Source organism: Candoia aspera, chromosome 8 (assembly GCF_035149785.1).
Source record: "Candoia aspera isolate rCanAsp1 chromosome 8, rCanAsp1.hap2, whole genome shotgun sequence".
Lineage (NCBI taxonomy): Eukaryota > Metazoa > Chordata > Lepidosauria > Squamata > Boidae > Candoia > Candoia aspera.
The window spans coordinates 22,910,925-22,919,000 of NC_086160.1; positions in this window are offsets into that span (position 1 = coordinate 22,910,925).

Genomic DNA, 8,076 nt, shown 5'->3' on the forward strand with positions numbered 1-8,076 from the left:
TCACAGAGTAATATAATAGATCCAGAAGGTAGATTAAAGTAGCAACCCAAGAATTCCAGTAACTATTCTGAGTGATTGACTGACTGACTGATTGATTTCCAATATTTATTTGCTGCTCCAATCCTAAGGAACCATGGATAACAATAAAATAAAATACACAATGAAACGCATAATATAGGCACCAAGAACAACTACGGGGCAAGAGCACCCTTGAAAAGGATGGTTTGACCTTGTTTGTGAAATTCAAGCAGGGCTGGGGCTTGAATTTGTGCTTCTGGGATAGTATTCCAAAGTGGGGGGGGGGCACCTCCAAGAAGGCCTGTTTCAAATGAGAAGCCTCTATTTGGGCAGATAAAAGCAGATAGATTCTTATGCTTGTTTGGTGTAAGGGGCAGAAGCCTTGTCTATTTTGAAAAGACAGGCCAATTTGTATCTGGAGATTGTTTACAAAATGGCTCCCTGCCTCTTATCAGTGTAATAACAACTTGCAGTTTACAGCACTACCATGATGGCCTTCCCCTTTCTCATAAAGTTGGCCACGTCTTGTCCCCAGCTTGTGATTTAAAGCCTTATAGTGTTACTTTCTGTACTGGAATAAAAATAGTCCCCCCACCCACCCCACCCCACCTTGACACTGTATACTTCCTGGGTGTCTAGTATGTTGGAGGTGAAGGTCTCTTTCAGGAGGACATCAGGGCAGAACATGCCCAAGAAAGGAGCAGATAAACCCTACCATGATTGGGTGGAAAATCTGCCTTGATTCAAGCTCTTGTAATGCTGTTTTGCATGGTGGGATATATCCAGTACTTAGGAAGAATAGCTGTGGTCGTAGTAGGCTGAAGGTGAGTGGCTACAGAAGTTAACTTGTGATTGCAGGGGACAGGGTGGGTGCCTGTATCAATATGAAAAACCAGGCATGTCTTTGGTAGTGGGTTATCCAGGCAGAGCAAGGGTCCTGCCAATGTGCAGCATGACTGTTATCTTAATTGGAGGGAGTTCACATACAGGTAGTCCTTGTTTAGCAACCACAATTGGTACTGGAAACTCAGTCATTAAGTGAAGTGGTCGCTAAGTGAAACTGCGACTGTTCTTACGATCTTACGTCAACTCTCCTTTGCTTTACAGACCTGTGAAGGTTGTAAATGTGAGGACTGGTCGTAAAGTTACTTTTTCATCAGCATTGTAACTGTAAACAGTCGCTGTACAAGGCAGTTGCTAAATGAGGACCACCTGTAATTCATGCATTCTGTTAGGGGGCACAGATAATATGGATGGCCCTTGTTTATATGAAATTGCAATATATCAAGTATTTGAACTATACTGTTTCGTATGGATTTACAAGGTTCTCTCCATTAGACATCTTAGTTCATCCTCTCTCACACAGAAAGTTCTAGTTCAAACCTATCAATCCCGTTCTGATTTGAACTCATTTGATTTCAAATGGATTCCTTGTCGAAATGACTGATGACACTGAGGGCAGCCCTGGTGCTGTGGAATATGCAACAAAACAGAAATAAATACATAAATAACTCCTAAAAAAAGGCGTTAACTTCTGCATCGTTTCCTATATTCTGCTTTAGAGAAAGAACATTTGTTCCAGGACAAAAAAGGAGAGCTCCATATAATTTGCACAATGGGATTGACCTCAGGTTGTGTAAGAAATGGCTCAAGAGTGCGCAGTGTTGATAATCTCCTGAAATATATGAAATTGCCCAATGGAAAATGTTACCGTGATTACAAAATATCATTTTCAAGAGTCCTTCAGCAAATTTGGTAATTTGAACAAAGTTTGAGCTTATCATGATGCAAGCAAAGTAGACTATCCTAGCTTTCCCAAATCTGGTGTCCTGCCAACGTATAAGGATCAGAACCCCCCAAAATGCCAGCCTAATGGCCAATGGTTTGAAAATTGTCATTGCTTTATGCCACACTCTCTGGAGGGCTCTAGAATGGGTGAAGCTGGTCTGTAGCTTGTATGTAAGACGGAAAATGGTCAGTTGGGACGTAAAATACAGTACCAACTGCCGTGATGCTTAAAAAAAGTTGTTGGATAACTGAAGAAGGCCACAGAGAGAAAAAAGAAAATGAGGGCTAGAAGTCATTCTCTCCTTATTGTTTCAGTACTGAGGAGATAAGGAATCTTTTTCCTTTCTTCTCATATTCCTTTACAGCATGGCTGGGAAGGGATATGTCCAGGCAAAGTCTGAAGTGATGCACCCACCCCAATAATCTTATTTTATAGTTATGCCCCAATTATTTTGTGTCTTGTGCACGTGTATAAGGCAAAATTCCACCTTTAATATAATTCTGCAGGCAGAAATTCATACAGCCCACAATCTACTCACAGTCACTTTCTAGATATATACCTGATGGATTTCTGCCTGATTTATATTCTCATCATTCTTTTGAAAAGTTATTAGATATTTAAAAACAGTCTCAAGAAGAAAACCTGTCAGTTTGAAACTTCAGAACATTTTAACGTTGTTGTTTATTCGTTTAGTCGTTTCCGACTCTTTGTGACTTCATGGACCAGCCCACGCCAGAGCTTCCTGTCGGTCATCAACACCCCCAGCTCCCCCAGGGACGAGTCCGTCATCTCTAGAATGTCATCCATCCACCTTGCCCTTGGTCGGCCCCTCTTCCTTTTGCCTTCCACTCTCCCTAGCATCAGCATCTTCTCCAGGGTGTCCTGTCTTCTCATTATGTGGCCAATGTATTTCAGTTTTGCCTTTAATATCATTCCCTCAAGTGAGCAGTCTTGCTTTATTTCCTGGAGGATGGACGGGTTTGATCTTCTTGCAGTCTAAGGCACTCTCAGAATTTTCCTCCAACACCACAGTTCAAAAGCATCGATCTTCCTTCGCTCAGCCTTCCTTATGGTCCAGCTCTCACAGCCATATGTTACTACGGGGAACACCATTGCTTTAACTATGCGGGCCTTTGTTGTCAGTGTGATGTCTCTGCTCTTAACTATTTTATCGAGATTTGTCATTGCTCTTCTCCCAAGGATTAAGCGTCTTCTGAGTTCCTGACTGCAGTCAGCATCTACAGTAATCTTTGCACCTAGAAATACAAAGTCTTTCACTGCTTCTACATTTTCTCCCTCTATTTGCCAGTTATCAATCAAGCTGGTTGTCATAATCTTGGTTTTTTTGAGGTTTAGCTGCAAGCCAGCTTTTGCACTTTCTTCTTTCACCTTCATGATAAGGCCTCTCAGTTCCTCTTCGCTTTCAGCCATCAAAGTGGTATCATCTGCATATCTGAGATAGTTAATGTTTCTTCCAGCGATTTTAACTCCAGCCTTGGATTCCTCAAGCCCAGCTTGTCGCATGATGTGTTCTGTGTACAAGTTGAATAGGTAGGGTGAGAGTATACAGCCCTGCCGTACTCCTTTCCCAATCTTAAACCAGTCCGTTGTTCCGTGGTCTGTTCTTACTGTTGCTACTTGGTCATTATACAGATTCTTCAGGAGGCAGACAAGATGACTTGGTATCCCCATACCACTAAGAACTTGCCACAATTTGTTATGGTCCACATAGTCAAAGGCTTTAGAATAGTCAATAAAACAGAAATAGATGTTTTTCTGAAACTTCCTGGCTTTTTCCATTATCCAGCGGATATTGGCAATTTGGTCTCTAGTTCCTCTGCCTTTTCTAAACCCAGCTTGTACATCTGGCAATTCTCGCTCCATGAATTGCTGAAGTCTACCTTGCAGGATCTTGAGCATTACCTTACTGGCATGTGAAATGAGTGCCACTGTTCGATAGTTTGAACATTCTTTAGTGTTTCCCTTTTTTGGTATGGGGATATAAGTTGATTTTTTCCAATCTGATGGCCATTCCTGTGTTTTCCAAATTTGCTGGCATATAGCATGCATTACCTTGACAGCTTCATCTTGCAAGATTTTGAACAGTTCAGCTGGGATGCTGTCGTCTCCTGCTGCCTTGTTATTAGCAATGCTTCTTAAGGCCCACTCAACCTCACTCTTCAGGATGTCTGTGTCAGGCTCTGCCTGCTACCCAGTAAAAACACAGATGCTAGCATAGGCTTAGGTTCTGGATTTATTCGAGTAACAGTATGCGTGCCCTTTAAGAAAGCTGAGAGTGAGTGGAGCGTGCCAGAATGGGATTTAAATAGCCCGCGCCGGTCAGCGCTCCACCCCTTCTTACTCCGGGTGCACCCCCGAGCTCCGTCGGTTCCGTCGTCGGTAAGTGAGGGGTTGTGGAGCCCCTCCTGTGCTCCGGGCATTTCCTTGATTGCTTCCCTGGCCGGTGATGGTTCATTGCCGGGCGATCAGGTTCGTAATCTCATTGACAGCTCGGGCGCGCCTCTTGGTCTGGTCTTGTCAATTGCTTTCTTTGCAACATTGTATCTTTCTCTTCCATGCCCAGCTAGAGTTGATACTTTGTTGCCAGCACCTGTTGCTCTCTTTTGTTACCTAGTTGCCTTTTCCCTTAATCTGCCAGGGACCCATTTCCCTGCATTGTCACACGAGCTGTTGCGATGTCACAAGCATCACAACGGTGATCATGACAGTCTGGCTCTAGCTCACTGACCATACCGTCAAAGCTATCCCCAATATTGTTATCCTTCCTATACAGGTCTTCCGTATATTCTTGCCACCTTTTCTTGATCTCTTCTTCTGATAGGTCCTCCCCATCTTTGTTTTTGATCATACCCATTTTTGCCTGGAATTTATCTCCAATGTTTCTAATTTTCTGGAAGAGGTCTCTTGTCCTTCCTATTCTATTGTCTTCTTCCACTTCCACGCATTGCTTGTTTAAAAATAATTCCTTATCTCTTCTGGCTAACCTCTGGAATTTTGCATTTAATTGGGCATATCTCCCCCTATCACTGTTGCCGTTTGCTTTCCTTCTATCTTGGGCTACTTCTAGTGTCTCAGCAGACAGCCATTTTGCCTTCTTGGTTTTCTCTATCTTTGGGATGTATTTTGTTGCCAACTCCTGAACAATGTTGCGAACGTCTGTCCAGAGTTCTTCCGGGACCCTATCTACTAAGTCCAGTCCCTTAAATCTATTCTTCACCTCCACTGCATATTCCTTAGGGATATTAGTGAGCTCATATCTAGCTGATCTGTGGGTCTTCCCTAATCTCTTTAGTCTGATCCTAAATTGTGCAAGAAGAAGTTTGTGATCGGAACTACAGTCAGCTCCAGGTGTCCTAACAGCCAGGAACCACGCTGAGACAAGGAACAGGTCTCTAGTGTTTATTGCTGCTACATAACAGGAAAATCCTAACAAACTGAAGAAGCGTGGGAAAAACCCAGACATATAAACCCCAAAGGTTAAGGCAGGCCCGATCTGTGTCTCTTGGAATGGCTACCTAATTCCTCAGTGCTATGCATGCGCTTTACAGCCTGGATGGGAGCCCCCTGCTTGCCATCCTTACTCATGACATCACCCTCCCCTCCAGATTCACATTCCATTTCAGCCCCCTCCCTTCCAGAGTCTTGATAAGACTCGCCGTCTGCTTCTAAGGTCCCATGGGAACTGGGCAACGATGGAAAGTCTTCAAAGGAAAACTCCTCCAGGGACGAATCAGTGCTGCTCTCCAGGTCTGATAACACTTCTGGCCCAGGTGGCTGCTGCTGGAAAATAGCTAGATAATTAGAAGGGTCGTCCCCCCTCCCCCCTGGGAAATGCATGCCTGAGGTGGAGGGCTGGGCCCCCCCGCTCCTCTGTAACTGGAGTCAAGGCTTCAGGCGGGGGTGGAAGGTGCAAACTTACGAACTCTTCTGCTTGGGATTCCTCTGCCTGCTCAGCCAAATGAGGAATCTCTGGTAGAGTGCGAGGCTTGGGTTTGTGAGGGAAAAGCTGATGGAAACGATGAACCAGTGCTGGAGCATGTACATCTCTGGCATTCTCCCACGTGCGCTCTTCCTCAGGGTACCCTTTCCAGTGTATGAAATATTGGATGCCCCTTCCCTTCCTCCTAGAGTCCAGAATTTCCTCAACTTCATATTCCTCCTCCCGCTCCACAATTACTGGAGGGGGAGGGGGCAGTTGCGATCGCAAGGCGCTTGGGGGAGGGTCTTTGGCTAGCAAGGCTCTGTGAAACACTGGATGGACTTTCATGGATGCTGGGAGCTATAAACGATAAGCCACTGGATTTATCTGCTGCGCCACAGTGAAAGGGCCCACAAACTTAGAGTCCAACTTCTTGGAGGGCCTAGTAGAGTTCAAAAACTTGGTAGAGAGCCACACTCTGTCTCCTACTGCAATCGCTGGCCCCTCTTGTCTGTGAGCATCTGCAGCCTTCTTGTAAGCACTCTTTGCCCTGTTCAGCTGCTCCTTTAACAACTCCTGTGTGGCTTGTTGCTCTTTAAGAAAATCAGCCATGGCTGGAACAGTTCCCTGCTGGGAGGAGGTGGGCAACACCCGAGGGTTAACCCCGTAGAGTGCCTGGAAAGGGGACATCTTGGTCGAGGATTGAACAGAATTATTATATGTAAATTCTGCCATGGGTAGCAGGGCTGGCCAATTGTCTTGCTGATAAGTGGTGTAACACCTGAGATACTGCTGTAACCATTGGTTAATTTTCTCAGCTTGCCCGTTACTAGCAGGATGATGTGCTGATGACAGGTGGATCTGGACCCCTAATGACTGGAAAAGGGCCCTCCAGAACCTGGAAGTGAACTGTGGGCCTCTGTCACTCACCAAGTGATTCACCATGCCTCTATACCTAAAAACATGGTCCATGAACAACTGCGCTGTGGCTGGTGCAGATGGGAGGCCCTTGCAAGGAATAAAATGCGCCATCTTTGTGAAAAGGTCCACCACCACTAGTATGGAAGTCAGCCCCTGGACCGGGGGTAAATCAGTGATGAAATCCATGGAGATTGTATCCCAAGGCCTACTGGGGGTGGGTAGGGGTTGCAAGAGTCCTGTGGGCTTCCCTGGGAGAGGCTTGGCTCGTCTGCAGGTGTGACAAGAAGCAACGTAACCCTTTATGTCTGCAGCCATCTTAGGCCACCAGTAGTTTCTCAGAGCTCTATGGAGAGTTTTGAAAACACCTCCGTGGCCTGCCGTTTGGTGGTCAGGGCAAAGTCTCAGTACTTCTTCCCTCAATGAAGGGGGAATATATAATCGCCCACTATGCCAGAGGATTCCTGCCTCCACATTGAAAGGGGGGACAGTGTCTTGCAGGCCCCTCTGGAGGTCATCCATCCTGGCCCTGGCATACGGGTCCTGTTGCTGCTGAGCTCTGTGGAGGGAGACTGATGGAGTTTCCCTGGTTGGAAGCAGAGGCGGAGATGGCTCTTGTTTCAGCTGCTTGCCCTGGGGGTCTTACTGAAGTTGCTTGGCCTCTCGCTGGGCAAGCTCTCACCATGTGCCCCTGGGCTCCACAGTAGAAACAAAGGGCTCTCTCTCTCCTTCTCTGCCTCTCAGCCTTGGAAATCAGCCTCCTGCTTGCCCCGATCTGCATCAGCTCCTCTGGTTCTGAGTGAGTGAATGCTACGGAGAGAGCTGGAAATCCTGGAAACGCTCTGAGGGTCCTGTTTCTCCCCGGCTGCATCTGTCTGAGCTCTTCTAGTCTGGCATCTATGACCACAGACAAGTGATATAAGGCTTCTAGGGTAGCTGGTGTTCCCTGGCGCACTAATTCATTCTTAATTTCCTCATCCAGCCCCTGTTTGAATTGGTCTTTTAATGCACTCTCATTCCAGTCCAGATCTCCTGCTAACAACTTGAAATCAGCAATGTAGATTCCCACCCTCTTGTTACCTTGCTTGAGCTTCCGAATTTCCCAGCTGGCAGTGACCTCTCTGATCGGGTCGTCAAAGTGTGCTTGGAACCCTGCCAAAAAGTTCTGGTAGTCGTTGAGAATCGGGTCGTTGTTCTCCACCGTGGGAATAGCCCATTTGGCTGCTGGTCCCTTTAGCAGACTTAGGATGAAGGTGACTCTGGTTCTGTCTGTGGGAAACTCTGCCGGTCTGCTGTCAAAAAACATAGTGCACTGTGTGAGGAAGGTTCTCAACTGTCCTGCTTCTCCTCCAAACTTCTCTGGTAGACTGCCCTGGGATCTCAAGACTACTGGCGGAGCTGCTGCTGCTGC